The sequence below is a fragment of the Sus scrofa genome, chromosome 18 (genome assembly GCF_000003025.6).
Source record: "Sus scrofa isolate TJ Tabasco breed Duroc chromosome 18, Sscrofa11.1, whole genome shotgun sequence".
NCBI classification, from domain to species: Eukaryota; Metazoa; Chordata; class Mammalia; order Artiodactyla; family Suidae; genus Sus; species Sus scrofa.
In genome coordinates, this window is record NC_010460.4 from 2,150,095 (window position 1) to 2,163,259 (window position 13,165).

Consider the following 13,165-nt stretch of genomic DNA (forward strand, 5'->3'; position numbering starts at 1 on the left):
TCTTTCTTTCTTTCTCTCTTTCTCTCTCTCTCTCTCTCTTTCTTTCTTTCTTTCTTTTTCTTTTTTTTCTCTCTCTCTTTCTTTCTGTCCACCGTGCACATGGAAATTCACAGGCCAGGGGTCGAACCTGTGCCACAGCAGTGACAACTCAGATCATGAACCCGTTGTGCCACAGGGGAGCCCCCATTCTGTTCTTTCTTAAATGCCAAGTTCGGACTCTGCCCCGTCTGTGTGGACCTCGCTGGTGATCTGCTGATAGTAAATACAAGCAACCTACAGGAACACCCAAGATGCGTGTGCGCGTGCCGTCTCCCTCATCGCTCCTTTGTGGCCTCTCCTTTGTGGGATCCACCCCCCTTTTTTTTGTTTGTTTTACTTTTTACAGCCACACCCGCAGCATATGAAGGGTCCCAGGACTAACCAGAGCTGCAGCCTCCGGCCTACACCACAGCCACACCATGCAGGATCCGAGCCGCGTCTGTGACCTGCACCGCAGCTCAGGGCAACGCCAGATCCTTAACCCCCCGAGCAAGGCCCGGGATCGAACCTGAGTCTTCATGGATGTGAGTTGGGTTCGTTACCCTCTGAGCTGCGCTCTCCTTTCTGCTTGGAGGACTGGGCTTGTTCCAGCGGGAGTGGAACTTAAGGACCCTGTCAAACCTGCATCCAAGGACGACGTTTGTGGGGTCGGAGCCATCGCGGACCCGGCTCCGTGAGACGGGAGGTCTTCTCCCAAGACCCTTTCCTCCCGCTCCCTCCGGAGGGCTTGGTCTGCGGCGAGGACTTGGTGTCCAGGGCAGAGGAAGCTCGGGACGTGGGGCCCGGGGTGTGAGCAGCTGACCCGGCTGACCGGCAGGCTCGTGGGAAGAAGGGGGAGGAGGGCGCGAGAGCAGACGGAAGAGCGTCCATCCTGACCTGACCCCGGAGTTAAGGCCCAGAAGGGTGGGTGCGTGGAGGAAACGTCGAGCCGCCCCCTCACTCTAAGCCTGGTGCCACAGCCCCGTGGGCCCTGCTGAAGGGGTGCCAGGTGCTGGGTGCGCCAGTGTGCGGGCAGTGGCCTGGGCGGGGGACAAGGTGGAGCTCTTTGCCTGGGGACTCTGTCACTGGGGTCCGATGGCAGCCCCGTGGTCCCTGACGACACTGGTTCAAGCTCAGCCGTGACCAGCCCAGCACCCAGGCTGGCACAGTTGGCCATGGTTCAGAGAAGGGCCCTGGGGCAGCACCCTTGCATCATGTCGTCATCAGGTGCCAGAAACCCCAGACGTCTCAGCAGTGAGATTCACCCCCAACACATGCTGAAAAGGGATCAGCCAGCGGTGACTCCTTGGACTATTTCAGTCTGTGTTCCTTCTCCCGTGTCCTTCCCCCAGCCAGAGCCCAGGCGCCCCTCCGCCCCACCTCAGCCCTGAGCTCCGAGGATGGGCAGATTCACAGGGAGCTGGAGCCAGAGCCCCACGGGTCAGCCTCTCCCTCAGGCCATGCCTCCCTGGCCCTCCCTTCCCTTTGCTGCCGGGTTTAAGTCTTTATTAAGCTGACATGCGGTTCCCAGCGGTCACCAGAAAACTGTCCCATTTACTCTTTGGTTCCGATCACGCCTCCCATTTAGCGCAGGCCTCTGAGGGCGGCCGTCTCCCTACCTTTCGTGGGCATATCCCGGAGTCTCGCAGAAAATGCCACCAGGATGAATGCCCACCGATACATGAGCGGCTCGACGTGACATGCGGCTCGACGGGGCAGGTCAGTGTAGCTGAGGGACCCGCTCGCACCTGCCCCTGCTGCCCGCTCAGAGGTCAAGTGCGGCCCAGGAAGCCACGTGGTGGTTTGTACTTCATACCTTTAGCAAACAACAAGAGTTGTCTTTCATGATGTCTCGCCTCCTTTTCATGAAATAGCAGACTTATTTAAATATCTCCAGGTGCCCCGTATTCAGAATATTATCTCTGAAAAGAACAGCAGTCACAGGGCTGGGGGACGTTTGAAATTGAGAGACCCCGTCGGTGAAATAGCTGTGCCTCCATCCATCGGACGGAAGAGCCTCGGCGCCCCCCGTGCTCACCCTCGTTGTGGGAAAGCGGATCACAAGGTTGCAGAGGAGGAGCTGCGTTCTTATTTCGGACGTCGCCACCGCCGGTTCAGAGAAGCATTTCTGTCGTTAAGGAATCCAGGGAGCGTGAGTGAGGCTCCTTCTCAAGTTCCAGGTTCCACAGGCAGACACGCGGTTTGCTCGTCACTCGCCCTTAATCAGTGCCCTTGTCGCCCCTGCCCTTCCGCACCAGGGCCCAGATGCCACCGCCTGCTTCCCATGGGGGCTCCGTGCCGAGACCACCGGGGACAAGCGGGAAGCCATGCCTTGCTGCATCTGGGCGCCGGGCCTTCGGGTCCCCAGACCTGCAGGAGAAATGGTCCCTCGTCTGTTGTCCCGGACCCGGCAGTCCACACCCTCCCTTGCGCCAAGCCGGCTTGAAACGTCCCGGTTCCAGCCCCTGGGAAAAGGAAAAATAAAAACGGCCCCTTTAAACGTTGGTGTGCAGCTGTGCCCACGTGAGGATGGATTGATCCCCGCGACCGGGGATTGGTAAACACCGTGCCCTCTGAAGAGCCAGGCAAGTCCGCACTTTGCCACGGCCCTTGATTGCAGGGGTTCCATCAAAGCCCCGTAAACTCAGTCACCAACCACAAGTGAGCGTTGGGTTTTGCACGGGGGCCTCTTGTCCTCGTTTTTCCACCTGTTAAAATGAAAGATTCCTGGAATATCGTAATATGTAAAACGTGTTGATGATGCAGATAGAAGGGAGGCCCTTTCATCTCTCAGCGGCTTTGATGTCGTGATAGGCAGCCTTCAATGCCACGTCCTCCCAGACACACGCCCGATGGTGTCTGTTCACAGACGTGGGCGTCCGGGGTAAGCATGTGGGGACCACTTACACGCTGTTTCTGCTTTCAGGGCCTTTGACGAGGAACTTGTCCACTTCTGCATGAACAGAAAGATGAGAAGAGTTTGTGGATAGCTTTTTCTTTAAGGGTTGAATTACATCTCGAGAATCAAGGGAGGCAAGTGTATTAAGATGGGAAAATAAAAGAACCTCAGGGTTCATGGACTCCCTCCGCCTTTCGGCAGGTCAAGTTCTCCATACGGACCGGCTCCGCCCCACTGGGCGTGGTCAGCTTTGCATAGACCTGTGTGGCCTTCGCTCAGGTCTGGATAAGACACATATTTCTCCTTTTAATGAGTATTTCATTTGGAGGCCCTGTTTTTCTATCACAGTCTTGGGTTTTATCTTTGGTTAGAGTCTCCCCAACTCTTCAAAGTGTGGTTGCCTGGACCCCATGCCAGTCCACTTAAAAAAAAAAAAAAAAAAAGTCTTGGAGTTCCCATTGTGGCGCAGTGGTTCATGAATCCGACTAGGAACCATGAGGTTGCGGGTTCGATCCCTGGCCTCGCTCAGTGGGTGAAGGATCCGGCGTTGCTGTGAGCTGTGGTGTAGGTTGCAGACTCGGCTCGGATCCCACGTGGATGTGGATTTGATCCCTGGCATAGGCCAGTGGCTACAGCTCCAATTGGACCTCTAGCCTGGCAACCTCCATGTGCTGCAGGAGGCGACCCTAGAAAAGGCAAAAAGACCAAAAAAAGAAAAAAAAAAAAGTCTCAGGCCCGAGTCTGGACCTGCCTTTTCTATGGCTCCTTGGTCATCTATCACTGTGTGGCCAGGACAGATGACTGAGTCTCATCATTGATTTATTTTTCTTTTTAGGACCGCACCTGCAGCCCATGGAGGGTCCCAGGCTGCCAGCCTGCACCACAGCTCACAGCTACACCGGATCTTGAACCCCCTGAGCGACGCCAGGGATCAAATCTGTATCCTCATGGGTACCAGCTGGGTTCCTAACCCACTGAGCCACAGCAGGAACTCCAGGTCTCATGACGCTTTAATGTTATTTTATTCATTTAAAACCATGCTCATTATTTGTGTACTTCTGAACACATAAGCATCAAGAAACCTCAATTCCCAGCTAGAAACACTGGGAGCAGTAGCTGACACGATCATTTTTGTTCATTGGACAATCTTTGAATAAGAAATTGGAGTTGCATGAAAGCTGTATTAAATATACTGAAATTTCACGACTGTCTCTGTTGAAACGGCTGATAACACGCACAACCAAAAGCAGGATTTTATAGAGAGAAAGTTGCAAAGACAGATGCAGTTCTGAGCCTGGGGAAAGCCTGTAACACCCAGACTCCCAGGGAATCTCCTCTCAAACCTTCTCCTCATTCATTCTCCAGAATTAAAATAGCCAGGAAATTTTATGAAACTAGAGTCTCAGTTCTTGAAAGCAGTGCTGATTCTGGAACATCTAAAACAGATGTCTCCCGGGCATTTCAGGGGTCAGGAAAGACAGCCTCTTCCTGGAACTTGCTGTGTTTCTGGGATCACAGGTTCTCTCTCCAGACTGACGCCCCGCACGCCCCCGCACCAGACCCAAGCGGGGTCTTTCAGATCATTTCCGAATGATGCAATTACATCGCTGGGTGTAATTTCAGGGCTGAGTATATCTTATTATATTCTCATCTTGTAAGAGCTGGTCTTCTGCATATATATATGTTCTTTTGTGTACTGACCCGAATGTTTAATTAATTAGAAGACCCCATCTCGCCCTCCTCCTGCATAATGAGAGTTTACTGTACCGCTCTCTTCGGAAGCTCGAACCCGGGGAAGGCCGTCGGCCGTGATGAGCACCTGAATCTGCTGATTGTAGGCGTGAGCGATCACAATACCCCATCAGCGGTGATGGGAGCAGACATGCTAATTGGCCCACTTGAAGGATGAAGCTCCCCAAAGAGGGCTGTCGTTCACGGCTCAAGTTCCCTTAATCAGCGGGCCCTCGTCGCGCTCCTGCTGTGTGCCTCGCAGGAAGCTGGAGATGAGGGGTGCGAGGCATAAATCAGGGCCCACCGCCCGCCCGGCAGCTTTTGACTCCACTGGAGGCAAGACTCTTCCAGCAAAAAAGGCTGTATCTGGGGAAATGATCAAAATGCTGGCTCGGGCTTGCACCGGGTGGGCAAGGCTGGCGACCGAATGAGAAATTCTCCAGAAAGCTCTGCACCCAACAGGGGGTGACCAAGGGCAGGGCCAGTGAAAGCTGTGCCGACGGGACCTGCCGTGGGCCTGCAGGGGGCCATCCCTAAGGCTCTGCCGGTCTCGGGGAGGAGATGCTGCCTAGACCCGGTGAGGGACAGCCGTCCCCTCTAGGTGTGGGGCCTGGGGCCCTCATCCTGTTTTCGGGTTTCCAGTTGGCACGGAGGCCTCGCTCCCGGAACGCAGGATGGCCAAGTTAGGAGAATGGGCCCTGCAGCCCGGGACACAGGATCCCCAAGCCGGACAGCAAGTTCAGGGCCTGCGCACGGCCTGAAGTACCAGCCGCTTCCATGGGCTGGCACTGACCACCGGGGAGACCCCGGCGCTTTTATTTACGTTTTTGTCCACTTATAGGTCCCCCTACAGTCAAAACAGTGTCCTTTATTCAGTCCACACTGTCACTGCCTGAGAGCCGCTTCACAGACCCCGAGGGCTTCGCAGACCCCAGAGGTGCGTGGGCGGAGTGGGAAACACCTGCTCCCCGTGGCTGGTCCCGCAGGTGCACCTACTGCCTTCGTGACCCAGAGGCTGCAGGAAGGCCGAGGCCTGACAGGAGGGGTGGCGGGTGCCCCGTGTGTACGTCTCCTGAATAACACGGTGTCCAGGATGCTGTGATGACGTCTCTTTAGAAGCGCGCCCATGTGACACAGGCGTCCCTTCACAGACGTGGCTACCCGTGCGCATTTGTGGTGGTGGTGGTGGGGGGTGCAGTTCGTGCGATGTACCCTCCGGGTTTTTAGGGGAGGGAGGGACTGGAGGACGCCTGGGGAGGGAACAGGCTGCACCCAGCCATGTATCCCAGTCACGGGGGTGGCCCCTGACTTCGACTTCTGGGCGCAGGAATCCTGTTTGCACGGACTCTGCATAGTGGCAGGTTTTAAAAAGACCCGAGCAAAGGTAACGTGAGGCCAAGACTATTTGAAATAACCCTGGATGGGGCACACAGGGTCCTCCGTGGGGAGGAAGCGGTTCTGCCAGAAAGGGGTTGGCTTGCTGCACACTGGCCTCTCACTTGGAAATTCAGCATCACAATGCGATATGTTGCTCCTTCTTTTATTTCATCCCCACTTAGCTCTCCCACTCTTGGGCTCCTTTCACATACTTTTGATTTGATTTACAAATTTGCTATTGCATTTTAGAGGCATTATGGAGTCCCCGCCGGAGCCAAAATACCCATCATAAGTTTCTATGTTGGGCTTCCTGATATCACTTCAGCTCTGTCTTGTCATCTTATACTCCTGCTGGGGCAGCACCTGAGTGATCACCAATGCTGTCATCACAGAGGCTTTAAGCGAAGCAAGCGAGACTGGAGTTAGACCCACGCAGGCCGGGCCACCGCTTTATTTCAGCTGCACTGTGTCCCCAAGAACCCGTCCAGCCTCAGCGTGGTCCCAAGGGACGTGTACCTGCTCCCACGGACAGTTTAGAACCTTGCCTGCAATGTGGTCCGTCTTATGTTGTCTGTTCAGGCCACACGTGGAAGCATCAAATAATCGGGAGAAAAGACTTACAGGCTGTACCGGATCAAAAGCAGAAATGTTGCAAAAGTCGGTGCTGCTTGTGACTTGGCAGAGAGTGAGGTTAAGTGTTAGAAATGCATGGCTCCTCTCGAACGCCGTCAGAGGAGGCCAGGCCGACGGCTCGGTGTCTTTGCTAACGCTGCACTTGACTTCTGCAAGCATCTTCTGACCCTTGAATCTGGTTGCCGGGGGGGAAGGTGCCGGGGGAGAACTGCTGTCTCACCTGAGAGATCAGAGTGCTGCATATTTCGAAAGCTTTTGTTATAATTTCCAAACTGACCTTCAGAAAGGTTTCACCCAGACTCACAGCACGTGACACCCTCGAATCCCCCAAACAGCTGACAAAGGTAGGTTTTCATCTATGCCAGCTTGAGAGGGGAGAATTCCATCTTCTTGCCTTAGTGTTTCCTTTGAATTAACCTCTCTCACGATATTCGATTGGATATGATGTCTCTTCTTCTTCAGTTCTCTCTTTGTGCCAGTTGCCACTTGGGCCACGGTGTTACTAATTTTCCTGTTGATTATAGTTGCAAATATTTTTAAATGTCAGTAGTTTTCCTTTTCATTGCTGTCTTTCAATTTGCAGAGATTGTACATTGTCATGGAATAAGATCTTTCAAGGTGTCCCCTTATGATTTTTTTTCTCTCTTGCTGCTCTCCTAATACCAGTGACTTTTATCTCAAGGCTAAAAACAGGGTTAAAAAAACCCCAGATGTGGCTTCTTTTTAATTACTTAATTAATTGTATCTTATTTATTGTAGTTTATTCTTTCTAGTTTTTTTTATTTTGTACTGAATATAGTTGATTTACAATATCATGCTAGTCTATTTTTCATTTAATTTATATAGCTTAGTGTCCTATAGTTTATTTTTTTTTTACGCAAAGTTGAAAAGGAAGTCCTGACTTTCTTTGGAAATAGATAATAAGCTCTCTCTGTATTGTTTTTATTTATTTTTTATCTTTTCTTCTGTATTGTTTTTAAAACCCTCCCTCCTTTCCCTGGTGGGTTTTGACTGTCATCCTTGTTGTAGCCTAAGTTCTTATCCCCATGAGGACTGCGCTGCCCTAAGGCCACGGTTACGCGAGGTTTTAGGAGAAGTTATGTCTATAAAAACTTGCTCATTCGAGTAGTTTCTGGAAGCTTGGGTGAAGCGGCGTTACCCAGGCCTCTTCCCTGTAGGCACTTGTGTGTTCGGGTGCACGGGGTGACAGCCGCAGCCTGATCACCACGCATAGTCCCAAGGACTCTCTGTGTGTTAGTTTGTGTCATCACCCAGCTACACAGTTGGTGCTGTCCTGACCCTGAGTGACAGATCAGAAATGTGAAACTCCAACTCTCCGATGGCAGCAAAATCTCTGCAGGTGACAAGCACCAGGCCCTGGGTCATCCTGAGCGGTGCCTTCACGGCCGAGCTGACTGCTTCTCTTCTTCTGCCCGCTGCCTCTCGCATCCTCCCGCTCTGTTCTCTTCAGCTCCGGCCGTGCAACTTTCACCTTGAAATTTTCAGGTACCTGAATACCTTTTGCCAGATTGTGCTTTCATGTGAATTTTAGACTCATCTGGCTAATTAGACAAAGAGCTATCAAGCAAATAAACAAACAAAACTCTTTAAGTTGTAAATGAAATTGCAAGACACTCGCAAGGGAACGCTAGGAAAGTTGACAGCTTTATAATCACTTAACAGATGAGATAAAGATGCTCTCTCTTTCCATCTCTTGAAATCTTCCTTTCTGTCTCAATTCAGTTTTAAATGTTTCTTCATATGTGCCTGGCATTTTTCCCAAGATGTTGTCTATTCCTAGATATTTTCTAGTTTGTGACAGTTTTTGGTTAAGTGAGACCCTGTTTCCATTATATATGTCTTTCTTTTTATGGCCGCACTTATGGCATGTGGACATTCTGGGGAGGGATCGAATGGGAGATGCAGCTTCAGGCCTGCACCGAGGCCACAGCAATACGGGATCCAAGCTGCATCTGCAACTTAAGCTGCAGCTTGCGGCAGTGCTGGGTCCTCAGCCCACTGTGCGAGACCAGGGATTGGACTCGCATCCTCACAGGCTATGTCGAATTCTTAACCCACTGAGCCAACGGTGGGAACTCCCATTATATTTTTTAAAGTATAGAAAACAAAGAAACAACAAGAAGTCATAAAATAGAAATTATAAAATGTAATAAGAGAAGTAAAATGTTAGTTACAACAATAAATACAAATGGGTTAAAATTTTGCATGAAAAGCCAAACATTTTATCCTGGCTGAGAAAGAAAAACAAGATATGCTGCTTAAACCCATCTGAACAAACAGTGAGAAGGGGTTAGGCAAAGACACATCAAGCAGACACGAGAGAGGAGAGGCATGACGTTGCTATGGAAACATCATGGTGTGAGACCTGAGGTGTTCATCCGATATTTATAACGTGCAGTAAACAGCACTATTTTCGTAATCATTAATCTTTAATTCCCAATAAAATAACGAAGGATATACAGCATATTATCAGTTGATCAGTAGAGAGAGGAAAACTTTTTTCTTCTATTATTTTCAACACGCTTGCTTTCTCGTTTCACTTTTTATGGTTACTTCTGCGAGCTCCACGCAATTAACTTCTCTGCACGGGGTGAAATCATCAAGGCTTTACAAATACGTTTGACTGTCCTAGACTCTTTTATTAAAAAGAATAGTGTCTCACTGTTCAGGGGTGCATTCGTGTTATACAAAGACACGGTAAAGGCAGGGTCTATTTCTGGCTGTCATTTGGGTTCTAATTGTTGAGTTGTTTATTGTCTCACCAGTAACACATCATCTTCATTCCTGTGACTTTGAAAGTGCTTCCATTTAGTAGAGCCTGTTAATCTTGGCTAGTTTTTGCTCTTTGAATCGTCTTAGAATTTTCAGCGTGCCTGTTCTCTTAAAAAACCTCTTGGGTTTTGATTAAGATTGCACGTATTATATGGATCCGTTTTGCTGGATTAGTATCTTCTGATCCATGAATACTTCATATACTTCCATTTACTTAGCTCTTCTCCTTCTTTCTTTCTTTTTTCTTTTTTTTCTTTTTCTTTATCTTTTTTTTTTTCTTTTTTTGTCTTTTTGCCTTTTCTAGGGCCGCTCCTGCAGCATATGGAGGTTCCCAGGCTGGGGGTCTCATCAGAGCTGTAGCCGCCCAGCCTATGCCAGAGCCACAGCAACGCGGGATCCGAGCCACATCTGCAACCTACACCACAGCTCACGGCAATGCCGGATCCTTAACCCATTGATCGAGGCCAGGGATCGAACCCGCCACCTCATGGTCCCTAGTTGGATGCGTGACCCACTGAGCCGTGACAGGAACTCCTCTTTTCTTTCTTATAATAATATTTCATATTTCTCTGCAGAGGGCCCTGCATATCTCCTTGAAGGCTCATTCATAGTTATGAATATTATGTGATGCCGTCGTGAATGGTTTTTGTTTATACGCTGCTAAAGTAGAGCCTGAGACAAGGATATGGGAGCAGGCCATTTATTGAGAAGGCAGCTCTGAGAACCAGAGCAGCAGGAGGGGGACAGGGAAGAGAGGGGAGCCACCAAAGAGGGGTGAGTGAGCCAGGACGGGCCGTGGGCGGCTGGGACGCAGTCCCGCAGAAAACGAGGGAGGGGTCCTAGGGTTGTCCCACCAAAGAGCAGGCTGGGGCATTTGCCTACGGTGCTCTTCCTCCCGCGGTTGAGGGCTGCCTCCAGGGGTGTGTCTGCTCCTGCACGTCTGAGAGTCTCTGTGCTCAGACTGAAAGGACATCCGTGGCTTCAGACCCCGGTCCGTGTGCTGGTTGTGGCGCCCCGTGAAATGGGTGGAACTGTCCACCACTGCTGTGCTGAAGTCAGGCTGGCTGCTGGGATGCGTCAGAGGGCAACTGCAGCATCCGCTGTATTATCATTTCTGAAAGTTATTCCCGTTTGCTGTTAGTGGAGAGATACGCAGTTTTCATATATTGAGTAACCCTCCTAAATGCACTTATTAATTCTAATGATTGATTCGCTTGGATTTTATATTTACAAAGTTGCATTGACTGTGAATAACGACAGCTTTCTGTCTTCTGTACCCACCTTTAAGCCTTTTATTTATTTTTCTTGCCTTATCTAGACCTTCCAGGGCTACGCCGAACAGAAGCGGTGAAGGCAAACAGCGGTTCCTGTCTCAGAAAACAAAGGTAGGGCGTTTGGTGTCAATTTCTTGATGATTTCTTTTATCAGGCTGGGAACCTTCTCTTCTGCGCGTAATTTTCTAGACGGTTTTGATCATAAGCGAACATTGGATTTACCATTTTTTAATTCTATAGAGGTGCCTTTCCCCGTTTCCTATTTTTTGGTGGTGAGTTACTTTGGAACAAACTTCTATTCAGGTATTATCAAAAAGGCTTTATAAGAGGCGGCATGGTTGGAGAAATCAGATGTTTTGTTCATCCGTCCAGCACACTAAAGATTGGTGGAAAACGTTTGAAGGCAGAGGTTCTTAAAGTTACTGTTCTTTTTCTTATTGATGGCTTGATCAGTTGCCCATAGGCCTCTGGGCCCTTTCTCAGGGTAAAGTCTCTAAACACATCAAGTAAAAAAGACACGATTTCAAGGGGACTCAAATGGGTTGAAAGAGGCTGCTTCAAAGGAAACAGCAGTGTTGCAAACATACAAACCAACTTGGTGGTACAGTAATCTATGCTCTTTAGAGCAGCAGGTGAAATTACAAGACCTAGAGACAGGCTCAGGACCTCTGAGCTGGTGCTGAGCCTGAAGGGCGTCTTGAGATGCCTTCAGCACTGGCCAGGGCTGTGCCACGTTCTCTAGTTTGGTTGTCCCAGAGGTTAGTAAAAATGCAGATGTAATCTTCCCTAAGTTCATATGCCCCCGAAGTCTCTCTCTGACGCAGTGGGATTGTTAACCCAGGCGAGGAATTCCTGCCCTCGAGTCCAAATCCTGCTTGAGTGGCTCCCGGCTGCGCGTGCGCGAGCTGTGTCACGACCCTTCCTCCCGGAGCCCTCGGGACGCAGTGCTCCCTCCCAGCACGGCTGGCTCCTCCGCCTTTCCAGATCGTCTTTACTGTTGCCCCTGCACCCCGAGTCCCCCCCCCATCCTGTCACCAGACTTATGCGTGTTTCTCTGCACGCCAGGTGTGTTTGCCCGTGTGTGTTGACTTGGGGATTTGCTGCCTGGCTCCCTCCCGGGCTGGGAGCATCTCGGGCTGTTCCGTCTCCCATGTGTATCCATCACTAGTCTGGTACCAATGATGGGATGCGGTCTTAAGTGCGGGTTAAAGGAACACAAATGTCCCCTTTCTGAATTGCGTGTTAGAGGTGGAGGCCGTTGCAGGAAGGAGCCTGATAGACTCGTGGCTGAGAGGCTGTCCCCAACCTTGTCCCCTGCATCCATCGTCTGGGGGGCCTGCCGGGAGAGCCGAGACCCCTCCATGGTACTTCTCTTCTGACTGTGAACCATGCCCACTGTGGGCTGTTCACTCGGTTCACTAGGAACCGTAGATCCTGGCCGCAGCCCCGCAGGACGCAAGTGAGCGCCGACGGGGCGCGTCACCCCCAGGTGTCTCGTTCCCCCTTGCGCTTTGCTCTGACTGGAGCACCACTGAGAAGGTGGTTCGTGTGGTGGCCTCCTTCTCCAGGCACCGCTGAATCGTTTTCTTCTCAAGCGCTGTGCGTCCGCCTGTGTCTTCCTGGGCTGGGACAGGGGACAGGTGGGCAGGACCAGGCTCTTCACTGGCGCTCTGCTGCCCCACTGGGTGAGAGCAGCCAGGGCGGCCCCTGGGCACGGTCTCAGGGGGGGTGGGGGGAGGCAGCCCGAGGCTGGGGGCTAGAGGAGCCCGCGGGGGGTGGGGGCCGCCCCCACGCTGGCCCCAGTAGAGCCCCTTGGTTCATTTTTTGGGAGCACGGGGTCTTGAGGATACCGGGCTGGCGCCGTCCGACGATGAAAGCCGCTGCTCCTCCTGGCTGATCCGTGGACACGTCCCAGGTGTTTAAGGGAAGATGCAGGCAGAGTCCGTCATGCCGCCTGCTGGCCTGATGGCTTGCTCACGTTGTGTTTGACTGTGGGGTGTGCCCCCCTCGTGACCTCTAGTCTCCCCATCCTGTGCCTCATTTGTAAGTTCTGCTGGTGGCAGATTTTTTTTTTAAATTTATTTGTCTTTTTAGGGCTGCACCTGCGCCACATGGAGGTTCCCAGACTAGGGGTCCAATCGGAGCTACATCTGCCGGCCTCCACCACAGCCACAGCCATGCGGGGTCCCCCACCCGCTGACGGAGGCCGGGAATTGAACCCGCATCCTCATGGATGCTAGTCGGATTCGTTTCTGCTGCGCCACAACAGGAACTCCGATTTTTTTTTTTTTTTCGGCTGTGCCTGAGGCAGGTGAACGTTCTCAGGCCAGAGATTAAACCTGCACCATGGCAGTGACACGAATCACTGCAGTGACAATGCTGGGTCCTTAACCCACTGCACCACCAGGGAACTCCTGGGTGGCAGCTTTTATGAAGGGTT

At 51.5% G+C, this 13,165-nt stretch overlaps 1 long non-coding RNA gene across 3 annotated transcripts in view; it reads left to right on the plus strand.

The window, feature by feature from the left end:
* LOC102166684 overlaps positions 1-12,424 on the plus strand; it is a 192,592-nt gene extending 180,168 nt beyond the window's left edge. For all 3 annotated transcript variants that reach the window (XR_002340275.1, XR_001302290.2, XR_002340277.1), the window contains one exon: positions 10,770-12,424. This is a non-coding gene — a long non-coding RNA (uncharacterized LOC102166684). The remainder of the gene's footprint in view (positions 1-10,769) is intronic.